We start from the raw sequence: 18,076 nt of genomic DNA on the forward strand, positions 1-18,076 counted from the left end.
TAATTATTTATATATATAAATTACTAGATTCAAGAGTATATATAACACACAAGGGTATTATGACAATATTATCTAATTGCACTAGAAATGAGTTCGTAGCGGTTTCTATGTTGATTATCGCATGCCTCTTACTTGTTATTTAGTAATTATTTATATATATAAATTACTAGATTCAATAGTATATATAACACACAAAGGTATTATGACAATATTATCTAATTGCACTAGAAATGAGTTCGTAGCGGTTTCTATGTTGATTATCGCAAGCCTCTTACTTGTTATTTAGTAATTATTTATTATATATATAAAAAATATATCAGAAGATCAACACACAAGTTTCTTGCTCATTCTTAGAATAGAATAGAATAGAAAATCATATATAACACACAAATAAACTTACATTGAAGCACTTTTGAATAGTCATTACATTTTATTAATCTATAGCTAGATTCGGAAAGTATATATAACACACACTGTCTCATCACAAGAAATGAGTTCAAGCGGTTTCGTGTATGCTCTTTTAAATAATTTTTATTATTACATTTTTAAGTATATATAACACACAAGTGTGTGAATTACAAACCACCAATTAGCACTAATTATTTTATTTATAATAAAAAAAAATTCAAATAGAAAATCTTCTTGTGATGAATCTGCGTTCGAATGAGTGAAGTATGTGGAGTGAGTGATATAAAAATAACATTCAAAACTTGTAATGAGTTTATTTGAATAAAGATTATTTCTCTGACAATTTTAAATAATAGAAATAGGATTGAACGATATTTAAATAAATTACAAAATAATTAAACACGGTATTTGAAATATAAGCTAATATAGTTGAGTAGTACAGAATAGTACCAAAACTTAACTTATATAAATGTCGCTTGTCAATTACGTTCAATATTCTACAACGCGGTGGTATAATCATCATAATTTATTTGTTATTTATTTAATTTTAATTCGGATTACATCCATATATATATAATATATGTTTAACTTATAAATATCATATACGTAGATATATATAATTATATACATAGTGATCTATCACGTCCAGAAGCTGAAATTTGTCCACAATGCAACGTTATTAGGCCTCTGGAGCGGACAAAGGTATATTCGCACTAGATAAAATAGAGATGTTTGTTGAGCTCCCCCGAATTTTAGACATCAGTGATGCAGCTCTTTTACGCATTAAGGATTTTCATAAATCCATCTATCCGCGCTGCTGCAAACATCTCTGATGCGCTACAGAACCGATGGGGAGCCCCAACAACATGTATAATATGTAATTACCCATTATTTATATATACGAAGGGCGTTGTATGCCCTCTGCGTAAGAGATTATTATATATAGGCCGCAGTAATCGTTTAGTGAATGAGAGTAAAAAAATGACAATACGCTTTTTCAAACAATGTTGTCTAAATCACGTCGTTATTACACCGTGCAAATTATACGGGTATTAGCAAATTACATCAAAATAGTGTACCGACAACTGCTCTTCGTTCCTAATTTTAAAACTTCTATGTCATAGTCATCATTCAAGTCGATACAATGTGACCCAGGTATTTAAACTTGATTCAATGGTTTTATGTTTTATAAAGATAATTATTTCGGCATTTTCTCTGTGTATTTGCCATGAAATATCATAACACTCGCTCTTTTTCATTGTATCAGAGGCCATGTGACTCCCGCATATTCTTCACACGTCTTCAGCAGTCGACGAGATGAACTAATCGATGGACTCAGCAGCACCATATCGTCCGCGTAGAGAGTTATAATGATCATTATAATAAACTTAACAATCAATAATATTAATAATTTATTTTTATGTTTTTAATAGTTGGCATATAACAGATCCATGTATATATATATATACATATTTTAAAGCATATATTTATAAATTTTTATCAAATAAATAATAACCTAAATGCAAGTCACTCTATTTGTAAAACTTGAATTTAAATGAATCTGTATTATTGTAAACATGTACAATATTTATTTAAAACTATATTGTCCCGGCAAACGTTGTTTTGCCATATAAACTAATAACGCTATAAAAAAATAGGGGTTGATGATAGAAGGGTCTAAAAAAAATTTAGGGATTGTATGTATTTTTGTGGATGTCGTGTCATAAAAAAATAGAAACTAAAAATTTTGTCTAAACATATAAAAATTTTGGGGTGAAAATATAAGTAAATGAAATATAGATGTTGGCCGATTCTCAGACCTACTCAATACGCTCACAAAATTTCATGAGAATCGGTCAAGCAGGATGTTTAAGCAAGCCGTCAACGAAAACTGTGACACGAGAATTTTATACATAAAAAGAATACGAGCTGAGTTTCTTATCAGTTCTTCTCATCTAAAATCATTCCGAACTGACGGTATATATGACATATCATAAGAGTCTGTAATAGACCTACATGAATAAAGATATCTTGAATTTGAATTTGAAATTCATATAGTTTTTACCATGAAACAATTTCTAACCAAAACAATGATACAAAATCCCTTATATACACGAAACGGTATCCGCTTTCATTCATATTATAAATTACTAATATGGTTTATCTAAAGCGACCGTGGAACTTATCGATGGTGTCACATGTACAATGGGTAAAGGGGTTTGTGTTGAGCTGTATTGTTCGATACAATAGCGTCTTGTTAATACTGTGTCGAGTAAATTTGTGGTCGATAGAAGCTTCAATATAGCGCGCGTGAATTTCAACACTCTGTGTATATATATGTGTGAATAATTCATTTACACCCTGTAAATGTGTAAATAATTCGTTTATTTATTAATCTAAATATATATAATTCAAAGGTGACTGACATAGTGATCTATCAACGCACATACCACTGGACGGATCGGGCTGAAATTTGTCATGCAGGTAGATGTTATGACGTAGGCATCCGCTAAGAAAGGATTTTGATTAATTCTACTTCCCAAAGGGATAAAATAGAGAATGAAAGTTTGTATGGAACTTTGTCAATTTTAAACCGATCGGGCTGAGACTTTGCATGCATAAAGCTACTATGACTTAGGCATCCCCTAAGAAAGGATTTTCATAAATTCCACCCCTAAGTGGATAAATTAACGCGAGCGAAGCCGCGGGCAAAAGCTAGTTCATTTATAATATTTCATATTATAGTTGAACCACCGCTTTACGTCCGATGGTCGCGGGTTCGATTCCTCGCACGGCACAAATATTTGTATTCATGAGTATGATTGTTTGTATCGGTCTGGGTGTTTTCTATGTATAATATGTATGTATTTACAAAAAAAATATCTATGTATTTGTATCAGTTATCTAGTACCCATAACACAAGCTCTAGCTAACTTAACTTGGGTCTAGATGGCGCTGTGTGAATTGTCCTGAGATTATTATTATTATTATTGCCATGCACGTTTGCCATTTAAGTAATCGTTTAGTGAATGAGAGATGAGTCTATGCTCATTAAAAATGATTTACTGATGTTTTAAATCTGCCGCTTTTTTAAACTGTTGCCATATGTATAAAGGGTTAAGATTTCATTAATTAAATAGCATCTGAGTAAAACATTCTGTACGTAAATTAATAATTAGATTTTGTAAATTATAAAAAAACTCATATAACAAATCAATTAAATTCGACTTACTTCTCATTAATTATCTTTCCTTATAAAACTGCAATATTTGATACGTTTTCAAATTAAGCGATTACAAATACTTTGTATTATTAAAAAGAATAATTTTTTTCACACTTACGTAATTTAAAAAAAAAATTTAGAAGCTAAAAACAAATCAAAATTCGATTTCACTATGATATCATCTACTCTTCACCAATGAACATTAAAGTGTAAATTATATTGCCATTATTAAAAAATAAATATTCAAATTGTTATTGAAGGAAATGTGATTCATAAAAATATACAGCTTCATAAAAGGTTGTTTTTTATGCGAATGTAAAGACAGAGTGAATGCAAGTTTTCATTCATTTGAGTATAAAGATAACGAGGGTGTAAGATTTCGCCAAGCTTTTGGTTTCTGTAGTTAAATAATTTCCCCAAGCTTTTGGTTTTTTCTGTAGTTAAAGAATTATTATCTTTTAAAATATTTTGTATTAAGGAAGAGTGCTATAAAAAACTAGTAACTTCTCATGAAGCGTTTACTGCAACAACTATTATATTTAAAAAGCTGGAGCCTCGTGTTCGTCGGCGTGGAATTTAACAAAAAAGTTAATTCGTTTTCCTAAAATAAAAGTAGCCTAAATTACTACTTATTACACTGATGTAATAAGTAGTAATTTAGGCCATTTTTTATTTTGATGGGACTTTTATTGGCAGGTAGCTGACTACCTGCCAATAAAAGTCCTATCAAAATCGGTCCAGCCATTTCAGAGATTAGCCGGAATAAACAGCCATTATTAAAAAATAAATAGTCAGATAAAAATTGTAAAAAATGTTATTTTGGTGTATGTACCGTATGTCGCGTACATTCAAGCAGCAACAAAACGCAAGCAAAGAGAGCGTTCTGATTGGACCGCAACCCATCCAATTGAAATACGCAACATAATGTAACAGGCTTAAAAAATCAACCGATCGATCTTACGTACATTTTGTACACTCCACCAAATTTGTAATAAATAGTATATTTGCCATTAAATTCGAGACTATCAAGCGAAATCTATCATTTATTCACCCCGTAATCTGCTGAAGCCATCATCACCTACCATCTGAGCATTCGAGCCGCATTATCACGTACCAACCGTATTTATATTCATATGCATGTAGTAAAAAAATAAATATTACAAATATATTATACAAAATATCTCTATAACATGACTTAGATATAAATTTATAAAATTTGTTCTAATCAAAAGCATATAAAGATGCATGCTTGTTATCATTAATCACATTTCCTCTAAGGATACGTGTCACATGCCGTCACATTTCCGTGACTGCTTAAAGGCCTATACAAAATTAATTATGCGTTGTATAAGTGAAACACGTAAAGAAGAAAATACGAGAAAGACGCTTACGCTGGTATGACCAAATCCAGACGTGAAGACGGCTACGTGTTATGAAAGTACTCGGGATACCAACCTCGACTAGTGGTAGAAATTGGCAATCTTAATATTCTGCTATGGTCGGTAGAACATTAAGAAACAGATAGGCCTGGATGATCTTAGTACTCAGACAACCAAACTATTGGTGACCGACCGCCACAAACTCCTCTGATAATTTATATTTTGAAAACAGTTTTATACGTCGTATTATTTGATATAGTTCGTAACTGCACATTAATATATAATTTTATTATAAATTACGTGTTTTCACCACTACCGTTCCACCGATCCGTTACACAAACAAAAACATTTTTTGGCAAATACCTAAAAAACGAGGATTTGGACATGGACTTTAATTCAAAAAGAAAGGCACAACTTGAAGCTTTTGAAATATGGTGCTGCAGAACGTAAGAAATAAAGAAGATAAAGTAAGAACACAGGGTGAAAGAAAAAAGGGATTATTGAATACTAGACGAGGAAAAATGTTAGGACACTTGTAACGGCACGATGAATTTATGAAAGTAATTACTGAGGGAAAGATAGAAGGAAAGAAGGGGTAAGGCACCAAGGCAAAGACACAAGGCACAGCTACATCAAACAAATTAAAGACAGAATTGGAATCGTGACGTATCAAAGTTAAAGAGTATGATAGAAGATCATGGCAAGTGGCAAGATCTCCACTGAATGAAAGAACATAGAAAACACCCAGACCGATACCAACAATCATACTCACGACAACATGTTTGTAGCTTGCGAGGAATCGGGCCTGCGACTATTGGAAGTAATGCGGCGTGCTAAACCAGTAAATCACCGAGGCCGTCTATATTTATTATAGTTTAACACTAAAAACGATCAACACTTCAAAACTTAGCGAACTCTGACAATAAACTCTGAGTTCCCGAAAGCACCGTTCACGGCACTAAACAAATGACCCCAAAGCAAGATTGTCCGCAGCTCACACCAGGCGATTCGTCAACGTCATATTCCCAAGATAAACCGCCATTTTGTAATATCTCTTTAGATTTATGATGTTGCCGTGCGGTATTGCCACACACTTAACTCGATTATTTGACGCTTTTCAGCTCGTAAACTTTTTTATGGATCTCATTCCTGCTTAAAATTATAGGCACCGGGTCATGTTGTGAATTATACGACGGCCCCGGTGGTCCAGCGGTTTAGCATGTCGCTTTAATTACTGTGGATGCGGGTTCGTTTCCTCGCACAGGGAAAACATTTAGATTTTTTTGGCTTGAGAACAAACGAGCTTGCGATTTACCTGATGGTAAGTGATTACTGCTATAACCACCCGCTACACTCGGGGAATTGATATTCCACTGCCGGTTTTTTAAGGGGAAATAAGATCTTCTCTTGAAAGTTTCAATATCATATTGGTTCGGAAATACCATTGCTTGAAGGTGACTTAACAATGTGGTTTTATTCATGACCATGATTGTTTGTTTTATGTATATTATTGATATTCATAAAAATAAGTTTCAAGTATTTTATCAGTACATAATATAGTACCGTATCACAAGTTCTGCTTAGCTAGGGACTAGATGGCACTGAACTATGTGAATTCTCGAGTAATATTATTATTACAGAAGATAACTCAGAAAAAAGAGAATCCATATACGCAGCTTGTTTATTAGTTGCAAATAGATTTTTTTTTAATTGTTCATATATTCTCTCCTCTAAGGTGAAATAATAAGGTTATTTCACCTTTAAATTTGAATTATTTTAGCTATTTGTTTTTATAAGAATTATGTTCATTAAAACTAAGACATCTCCTGAAGTTTTCATTGAAATCAAATGATGTAGAGGACAATTTCGTTCAAAATTAAGTAATGTAACAAATATTATTTTTAGATAAGAATAAATATCATGTTTATAAAAACACTTTCGCAAATAATGCATTATTTTAGATGAAATATGATTACCATAGACAAGGTTATGGTGAGTTAAACTTAAAAGATAAACACATGTTATCGTAAACTTTATAATAAAACTTTTAAAGAAGAACAATTTGTTATACATATTTTTTTAACCTTAACCGTTTTCGCAGCAAATGCGGCGGATGCACCCAAAATGATTTTTTTTTGCCATGTTTTCATTGTTTTGTTTTTGTTGAGAATTTTACATATACAGATAGCAGTAATGGCAGACGGTGTCCTATTCAAGTTCAAATTAAAAAATCGTTGTCATACATAGTCATGCAGGACATTTTAGCCGCTTATGAACGACAAATTTTTTACATTATATTTTAATGTTTTCCCTACCGTCCAAATCAGTATATAGATCCAATTGAGAAGAACTGGCAAGTAATTTAATTGAATTTCTTTTTTTAAAGCTAGTTTTTTTACAATGTATATTTATATAGGTGTCTATGTCAAAGGAGTAGCAGTATATAATATTGCATTATGTCAAAAGGAAATAGTCTAATCAGAGTTTTTAACAAGGAATACCGATAAAGCACATATCTATATATATAAAAAAATTGGAACCGTTTTTTACTACATGCATATGAATATCAATACGGTATAATATATATATAATATAATAATATAATATAATATAATATAATATAATATAATATAATATAATATAATGTAATATAATATAATATAATATAATATAATATAATATAATATAATATAATATAATATAATATAATATAATATAATATAATATAATATAATATAATATAATATAATATAATATAATACACCAAATTCACATTTTTAACAATTTTTATCTGTCTCTCTGTCTGTCTGTTTGTTCCGGCAAATCTCTGAAATGGCTGGACCGATTTTGACGGGACTTTTATTGGCAGGTAGCTTATGTAATAAGGAGTAACTCAGGCTACTTTCATTTTAGAAAATGAAAGTTAAATGTCACGCGGACTAAGTCGCGGGTACAACTAGTATATAATAAGGATAAAGATATTATACATCCTTTATTTAAAGTCTTTAATAGTAACTTGATACGAGCAGAAGACGAGTCTGATGATCCTGAAGGGATATCAATTATGAATATCACTCGTATATTACACACGTATGTCTGAATATTTTATCAGAGCTCACATTTACTTAACATAACTTAATTCCCTGGGAGTATAATAAATGAATTGCCGAAACAAACGAGTTTTAATGCGGTCTCAGTAATAAATGAATGAAATGTGAAGGACTAAGCAAGGATGATCAATCAACGTCCTCCGAGATAAAATGACGACGCGTCACTGCCATTAGATTTATTGTCTTAGGTTAACTGGAGTGTTTCATGCGTTGCTGATTCACTTTTTAAGATTGTTATTGTTTTAATTATACAATAACATTTTGCAAAAACAAAACAATATATCGCTGCCCCCGACGAACATTGTGGTAATCGCGATTACGATAGAATCGGGTTTATTAAAGATTCGTCATCTACGCACACTATTACATCATTTAGATATTTTTTATGTTTTTGATCAACGGTAGCATAAGTGAATTTACACGATCAATAACTCGAAAACTTATTACCAAATCTCAAAAGTCAACATTTTAGAGTAAGTGGATATTACCATCATAACACCTAAAATATGATCATCAAATAAGCATGTAAGCAAATCTACTGTAATATTAAACTCAGTTATATCATCGAATACGATTGCAATGAAATTTTACGAATAAAAAGTATATTTTAAGAAAAACATTTATTCAAATAAACTTACATTGAAGCACTTTTGAATAGTCATTACATTTTTTTAATCTACCGCTCATTCGGAAAGCTGTCTCATCACACGAAGAACGAGGAAGAAACTTGCGTGTTGCTCTTTTAAATAATTTTATTATTACTTTACATTTTTAAGTTTAAGTGTGTGAATACAAACCACCAATTAGCACTAATTCAATTAAATACTCAAATAGAAAAAATATTGAATATATAACCAACTGGTTAAACAATTAATAAGAGGAAATCAGTCATAGTAATAAGAGCAGACCAGTCCCTACAAGCAGCACCCGTTCACGAGTATGACGGATGAGCCAGCCATCACTGCGCTCGACCATATTTTAGGGAGCCCAATGTCCCCCCACCACGCCGCCACAAGTCTGGACATTTTAGTGAGCATGACTACTCAAAACACTAGACCACGTCAAAGCTACTTACAATTGCCATCTGATAGTTATAGTATTCACAGTTTACATAAGAATGCATGCGGCAATCAATACAAAAACCGCTACGCTTTCATATTTCTAAAATAATTAAATCAAGAAAGCAATGAGATAAATAAATTATAACGTTGTATGCTAATAAACTAATTATTTACTTGATATGTTGTCATCTATGAATTCGTCTATCCTGTAATAGGCTTTCTTACACAAAAATTGTTTAATATAAGATTTGAATTGCCTCTCTGTCAGATTTAGCGCAGATTCTGGCAGTTTATTATAAAATTTTACGCAATAACCATAGAATGAATTACTGATTTTATGATTTTATATTTTACATATTTATCATGAAACAATATCATAATGAACCATTACTATGGCAACACCGATTTGTGATTACAGTCGGACACTATCGTAAAGTTAGTTACCGTTAATTTTTTCCATAGCTTATTTCAGTAATGGACATTTTCACAATGTTCTTAGTGATAAAGAAAATTTATAATAAAAATTTAGCAAAAAACTCGTTAAAAAAAGATTCCCTATTTTTGATAAAAGAATCATCTTTTTAGTATTGATAGTTTCAAGATACACAGTTTTTATTTGCTCCTGTAAAATAGACATTTTCCTATTACGATTTTGTTCGTTGCGGATGGCGATATATATATTTTTTTATTTTAATGCGAAATCTTTGTAATATTTGGACATATTTTGATAATTAAAATTCAAATCGAAATATCTTTATTCGTGTAGGATTAAAAGTTTAAACCTACAGTTAATTCGAAGTTCTTTCGAGCTAAAAAGAACTAACAAGAAACTAAACTCGTATTCTTTTCTAATGAGTTTACACTTCTTTATATGGTAGAAATTAAAATCGCCACAACTGCCTGTTCGTTTATATATATTACTAGCTACTCGCCCCGGATTCGCCTTGGTGTACATATATTATATATATAAACCTTCCTCTAAAATAACTCTATGTGTTAAAGAAAACCGCTTCAAAATCCGTTGCGTAGTTTGAAATATTTAAGCATATATAGGGATGGACAGACAGCGACAGCGACTTTGTTTTATACTATGTATGTAATGGAATTACGCCATGAATTCTCATGAAGTTTTCACCAATCGATAGAGTGATTCAACACTAAAGATTTTTTATTATGATATACTAGCTGTACAAGCAACTTCGTCCGTGTGGAAATTAACTTTATTTTCTAAAATAAAAGTAACCTAAGTTACTACTTATTACATCAGTTACCTGCCAAAAAAAAGTCCCGTCAAAATCGGTCCAGCAATAAACAGACAGACTGTAATGGATCGATGTACTGTATGGGTGTCTAAATGATGAAAACACGTAATTTATATAACAACAGTATATTATTGTACAGATGCGAAATTATGAAAAGACAATAATAGAATAACTGAAATATATCAAAAAACATGGCGTATAAACAGAACTGTTCTAAAAATAATAAAAGTATCAAAAGAGGTTGCGGCGGCCGGTCGCCAACACAGACAGAAAGAAAAAAATAGTAAGAAATGTTATTTTGGTGTATTTATATTCATATGCATGTAGTAAAAAACGGTTATTTCAATGTTACAAACAGACACTCCAATTTCATTTCTATGTATAGATATATATAAATCGAGAAATTCAAAGCTTCGAGAAGTGCGAAGTCTGTACAATGCTAAAATATATCCAATTTTTTCTTATAGGAAAAAAAATTACAACGGTCTATTCAAAATTTCCCTATTACAAATACAAACTCCCATAGATTTAATTGCATGAATATTGCTTTTCAAGCTGCCGGCGCAGACCGAAAGTTTTGGCATGTATGTATGCACGCCACACCGAAACTAGTTTTGGAGTTTTTAAAATTGTAGCACGGTACGTGTTAAAGTGGTCGAGGCCGGCTCTCATCCGTTGTGCTGCAGAATATTCCAAAATTTATTTTACAATGTGGACTGTCGCTATTGTATTTAAATTTTCTAGTCGATAAATTGGATACATACTCGTGTAACTACAAACAATTACTTACAATTATATACAATTTCAAATTATTAACTATTATTACTATTTTTATTATTATTATTATATATTGACGACCTCGGTGGGCGGTCTAGCACACCGCTTTACGTCCGATGGTCGCGGGTTCGATTCCTCGCACGGCACAAACATTTGAATTCATGAGTATGATTGTTTGTATCGTTCTGGGTGTTTTCTATGTATGATATGTATGTATTTACGAAAAAAAATAATATCTATGTACTTGTATCAGTTGTCTAGTACCCATAACACAAGCTTTAGATAGCTTAACTTGGGTCTAGATGGCGCTGTGTGAATTGTCCTGAGATTATTATTATTATTATTATTATATTATATAAAAAATAACTCGTCCTCCTCTCTTCTCTTCCGCGTGCTGCCCACCAGGGTCCATAATTAACCTACTTTGAAATGTACCTGTCTATCTATCTACTGTAAAATTATGGAATGCAAAGCTTAAATAAATAAATAAATTAATAAATAACTAAATTTGGGACCTGATGTCTGGTCACTGCAATTGATTAAGATAATATTAACCACTAGCTGTGCCCGCGACTTCGTCCGCGTGGAATTTAACTTTATTTTTCTAAAATCAAAGTAGCGTAAGTATAAATAAAATTGGAGTGTCTGTTTGTAATATTAAAATAACCGTTTTTTACTACATGCATATGAATATAAAGTAAATATATATATTTTTTATTGCACTTTGAAATACAATAGTAAACTTTCTTATATACAACTAGCTTTTGCCCGCGGCTTCGCTTGCGTTAATTTATCTCCTTAGGAGTGGAATTTATCAAAATCCTTTCTTAGGGGATGCCTACGTCATAGTAGCTTTATTCATGCAAAGTCTCAGCCTGATCGATTTAAAATTGACAAAGTTTCATACAAACTTTCATCTCCTATTTCATCCCCTTGGGGGTAGAATTAATCAAAATCCTTTCTTAGCGGATGCCTACGTCATAACATCTACCTGCATGCCAAATTTCAGCCCGATCCGACCAGTGGTTTGGGCTGTGCGTTGATAGATCACTATGTCAGTCACCTTTGAGTTATATATATTTAGAAGTGAGCAAAGGTACACATACCTCTAAAAGAAGTATCTCTAATCTCTACCAGTCAACCTAAGAGTGAGGTATAGCTATTAGTAAATGGGTGACACTAGTGTAACTAACAATACAATATTGAAATATTCAAAATTTTAAAATAAACATATTTTTCACTGGTCGTACATCGAATTACTTGAACATTTGACTTGTCCAGAATATTTCCACTTTAATGAAGCATCAAATTTATAATTCCCGTTTGCTTCGAGCACTCCCGGTACTCAGCACTCTGGAGATTAGTTCGCGAGTCAGTAATAGCTGACTGTGCGGCCGTCTTCGATGCTTATAACCCACAAATCAATTCAAGGGTCGACGTCACTCAGCGTCAACAGATTCTTCTGCATTTTTTTATAAGACAACGGACAGACGAGCATGCGACTCACCTGATGGTAAATGATTTCCGCCGCCCATGAGCAACCCACAACATCAGCCTTTTAAAAAGGAATAAGCTCTATTCTTTAAGGTTCAAATATCGTATCAGTTCGGAAATACCATTGCTGGGAGGTGATTCCACAATGTGGTTGTGCGTGGCAAAAAAATTCTGAGAAGACCAGTCAATTTATCTGTATAGGTACTAATGCAAACAAATATTATTATTATATATCTTATATACAGTATGTATTACTAGTCACATTAAAATAAGTAACTATATTGAAAGAATTATGATCACCATCCTTATTGGTCGTGCATCGCATTACTTGAACATTTGACTTGTCCAGAATATTTCCACTTTAATGAAGCATCAAATTTATAATTCCCGTTTGCTTCGAGCACTCCCGGTACTCAGCACTCTGGAGATTAGTTCGCGAGTCAGTAATAGCTGGCTGTGTCCATTCAAAACCCGACGTCACTCAGCGTCAACAGATTCTTCCGCATTTTTTTATAAGACAACGGACAGACGAGCATGCGACTCACCTGATGGTAAATGATTTCCGCCACCCATGAGCAACCCACAACATCAGCCTTTTAAAAAGGAATAAGCTCTATTCTTGAAGGTTCAAATATCGTATCAGTTCAGAAATACCATTGCTGGGAGGTGATTCCACAATGTGGTTGTGCGTGGCGAAAAATTTCTGAGAAGACCAGTCAATTTATCTGTATAGATACTAATGCAAATAATATTATTATTATATATCTTATATACAGTATGTATTACTAATCACTTTAAAATAAGTAACTATATTGAAAGAATTATGATCAACATCCTTATTGATCGTGCATGGCATTACTTGAACATTTGACTTGTCCAGAATATTTCCACTTTAATGAAGCATCAAATTTATAATTCCCGTTTGCTTCGAGCACTCCCGGTACTCAGCACTCTGGAGATTAGTTCGCGAGTCAGTAATAGCTGACTGTGCGGCCGTCTTCGATGCAAATGACCCACGAATCAATTCAAGGGCCGACGCCAATCAGCTTCAACAGATTCTTCCGCATTTTTAAGTGAATCTTCTGATGGAAAACTTTTAATAGCACTTAAAATGGAGAGCGTCGCCGTAAAGGTGACATCGGGAATGAATATGTAAGACTAGGCATTGCCTGCGAATTTGTATGGATTAAGTTGGAAAATAGAAAATTGAAAAGAATTGGACCGACGATCTGGTCAAGATCGCTGGAAGGCATTTAGATGCGAGCAGCGCAGGACTGATCATCGTGGAGATCGTTTGAGAGGCCTATGTCCAGCAGTGGACGTCTTCTGGGCTGCGATGATGATGATGGAGTTGGAAAATGTCACGTTTAGAAAGATATGTAAGGTTGAAAGGATTTTTAGATATTTATTAGGTTTTCAAATTTAAAAAAAAAAATATTTTGCTAATGCTTTCTCGTTTTGAAAGACCCATTTTTTAATAATCATGTAAAATCTTTAATTCTCCTGTCTATTCGCTTAGATTTTTTAAACTATAATCTAGTTCTTAGCAGTAGATAGAGTAATTCAAGAGGAACGTTTATATGTAAAATATACATATGTACACCCGCGTGAAGCGGGGGTGGGTTGCTGTTAATATATAAAATGAGTTTCTTATGATACGATTTTGTCTGTCCGTCTATCGTACATATTTTTTTACTACATGCATAGGAATATAAATATAGTATATAGACCAAAATAACATTTTTCTACAATTTTTGTCTATCTGTCTGTTTGTTGCGGCTAATCTCTGAAATGGCTGGACCGATTTTGACGGGACTTTTATTGGCAGATAGCTGATGTAATAAGGAGTAACTTAGGCTACTTTTATTTTAGAAAAATGAAGTTAAATTTCACGCGGACCAAGTCGCGGGTAAATCTAGTGTAATAATGTAAAAATACATGCATATGTAAATCCAACGTAACGAGAAGTCTACTAGGTAATAATTTCGAATTGTTAATGATGTTTCGGTGAGGTACATAAGTTGACGCATAAATGTTTTTTTTTCAAACTTAGATCCAAGTCGAGTTAGCATACCCGTAAGCTAAGACGCTTTCAGACATTCCAGATCACAGATATAACCAACGACATATATCGAACGACACGACATATATCGAAGTTGTTATAAATGACCTTAACAAAAATTATTACAATAATAATTGTGTTAAATAATTAAAATTCAGAATGTACCCCGAGAGGGCCAGTCACGCACCAGATGGGGTTAAAACTCACCAACAGCAACATTGGTATTCTGTAAGCGTTTTATCAACTTATATCACTCATCGCTTCACTCGAGGCACTCATTTCCATTTGAAAATATAAAGTTCCTATTGAGCTATCGAGTTTGTCTATCTAATATATAAAATTCTCGTGGCACAGGATTCGTGTTTATACTTTTCCGAAAAGGCTCGACCAATTTTGTAACTAATTTTTATACCCCTAAATTATAAAGGTGGTTTACTCCAAAATTTTTAACTTTTTTTTTTATGTAACACAGGGGACAAACGAGCATGCGGCTCACCTGATGGCAAGTAATTACCGCCGCCCATGAGCACCCGCAACACCAGGGGAATTGCAAGTACGTTGTCGGCCTTTTAAAAAGGAATAAGCTCTTTTCTTGAAGGTTTCAATATCGTATCGGTTCGGAAATACCATTGCTGGAAGGTGATTCCACAATGTGGTTGTACGAGGCAAAAAGTTTCTAGACAACCGCACTGTGGAAGACCGCCATTCATCAAGATGATCAGGATGGTATTTCAGTTTCTGGCGGGTGGTACGGTGGTGACACTCAGCAGCTGGTATTAATCCGAACAATTCCTCAGAACACTCCCCGTGATATATGCGGTAGATTATGATTTAGGATTGAAAATTTAATACAACTCTAAATTTTCACCCTTCTATCACCTACCCCTATTTTTAATACTGTTTTTGGTTTTTAAGGCAAAACAACGTTTACCGGGTTAGCTAGTATTTCTAAAAAAATCACTAGTGCCTGTGTAGAATACAGGCCACTTATTTAGTCTATTATCTATATATGTTTTATATTTCAAATACCAAATTCTATTCTAAACTGACACTTTTTTCTATTTACTTTTCGTTTTTTCCTTCCTGGTCTTATTTCGTAGTGTTTCTTTGTGTAATATATAATTATATATACATCTTACAATTCCCTGTTTCCTTTATCACCCACGGCCTGTTTTAGCTCTATCCCGCTCTCGAGCGTGTGGCGCTGCAGTCGCTGTTGAGTTACAGAATACCAATGTAGAATCTCACCGCGGATTACACTTTCGAATTCGTAAGTGATGCTTACAGAATAGCTACAGTCTCACCAGTTTGCTTTTCATGTAATTTATTCAGCGGACATGCGACGAGTAGAGTTTGTTCGTCTGTCGAGTCACGTAAGTAGAGCCTACATTTTATATTAGGATAATGGTATAATGTATATTTTAATTCGCAATTCGTTTGACTTTGACTTCGCCTTTTTGCGGAGCTATTTTTAATTGATGAAAGAGAATTTGGAGGAATTTTAACTCGAACGATTTTAAAAATGCAAGAGGGTTACGATTTGACTGTTTGTGATTTTTTTGTAATTAAAATTCAAAAAAAGAATTTTAGAATTATTTTTTGTTTTTTGTGATATAATATAGGTAGAGTTTATGTCGTTAATAATTCAGCAATATTTCATTATAAAGCATTGATGGAGAAGCAACGAATTTTAAAAAGGGCTTAATAAATTGATAATCCTGACAAGTCATTATTATCTAGACCCAAATTTAGTACAGGAGTCAATAACTGATAGATAAAACACATGTACGCGCAATTTTCATAAAAAGGAGTACAAAGTTTATAAATCTGCCTGAAAAAAGATTTAAATACCATATAAAACACTTCCTTTGTAAAAAAAAGCTAACTATAAAATTGAAGAGTTCGTTAACGATATTAATGTTTTTATAAAAAAATTATATATAATCATAGCGCTGACAATATTATCTGATTACACTAAGAATGAGAACGTAGCGGTTTCTATGTTGTTTATCGTATGCCTCTTAGTTGTTATTTATACTGTAATTATTTATACATAAAAAAAACATCTATTAAAAAGAGCAACACACAAGTTTCTTGCTCATTATTCTTGTGATGGATCTACGTTCCGAATGAGTCATAGAATCAAAAATATGACTATTCAAAAGTAAGCACTTTTGAATAGTCATATTTTTGATTCTAAGTTCTTCTAATTAAGTAATCTTTATCCAAATAAACTCATTATAAGCTATAATGAGTTTATTTGGATAAAGATTACTTATATTTCTATTTATGCTCACGTATTAATATAATGATTAAAAAAATCTATTCTATTCTATTATTTATATAACTGACCGAGCATTGAAAAGTTGTGAAAATCGAAGACAAAAATGTCTCGGTCACAAGTTTAGCGGTTTTCAATCGCGTATATTAATTTAATTTCAGGGACCCCACGCCGGCCTTTGACGCAGATTTGCCAGTCAAATGGACACCCAATGGCAAGGAGAGTAAACAGTTCTTGTTTATTGAGGACCAATTAGGATTGGGTTCTATACCAAATGCAGGGGCTTATAAACTCTGAAGCAATGTATATGGTAAATATAGAAGAAAAAATATTTGAAGGTATTCATGAGAAGCCGTTGTATTTGTTTTGAATTGTTTTAATTTTATTTCACAATATACAATTCATTAATAGCGATAAGATGTCTTTTTTAGAAGTTTTTGGACGTTCTAACAATATTTTTAGGGATGATAATGGAATGGTGCACCCGCCTGCGTTAACGGTTTACGCTGGCGGGGCACCAGTGAAGGATGACTTCCGGTCAGTTAGCCCATCATCACAAATTCACCAAGACTCTATCACGATGGTTTCTAGGGAGAACCGCGTGGAGGTCAATGATGCATTGCTAGCAATAAGATCATCAATCCACATTACTAATAATACCCTTTCCCCAACAATATTTATTTTCCAGTTACCGCTGGTCGAGTGTTGTCTACGCTTACAGTTTACGGCGGGACACCAGTGGATTATAATATGAGCATGAGGTCAGCTCAGTTAGCCTATTGTGGTAAATAAATTTACAAGAAACTTATAACAATGTAAATGAATTGCCATGTAGAACTGCAATGATGCTAATTCTTCTGAATTGAATCTATAGGTATACTGAACTGGACGGTAGTGAAAAATATATTAATACAAAAAAAATTACCTTCATAAGCGGCTAAAATGTCCTACATGAGTAAATGATTTTTGATTTAATTTGATTTGATGGTTTCCAGGTGGAAGTTAACCTGACATGGTAC

Source organism: Achroia grisella, unplaced genomic scaffold (assembly GCF_030625045.1).
Source record: "Achroia grisella isolate CSIRO2021 unplaced genomic scaffold, CSIRO_AGI_Agris_v1 utg2506, whole genome shotgun sequence".
NCBI classification, from domain to species: Eukaryota; Metazoa; Arthropoda; class Insecta; order Lepidoptera; family Pyralidae; genus Achroia; species Achroia grisella.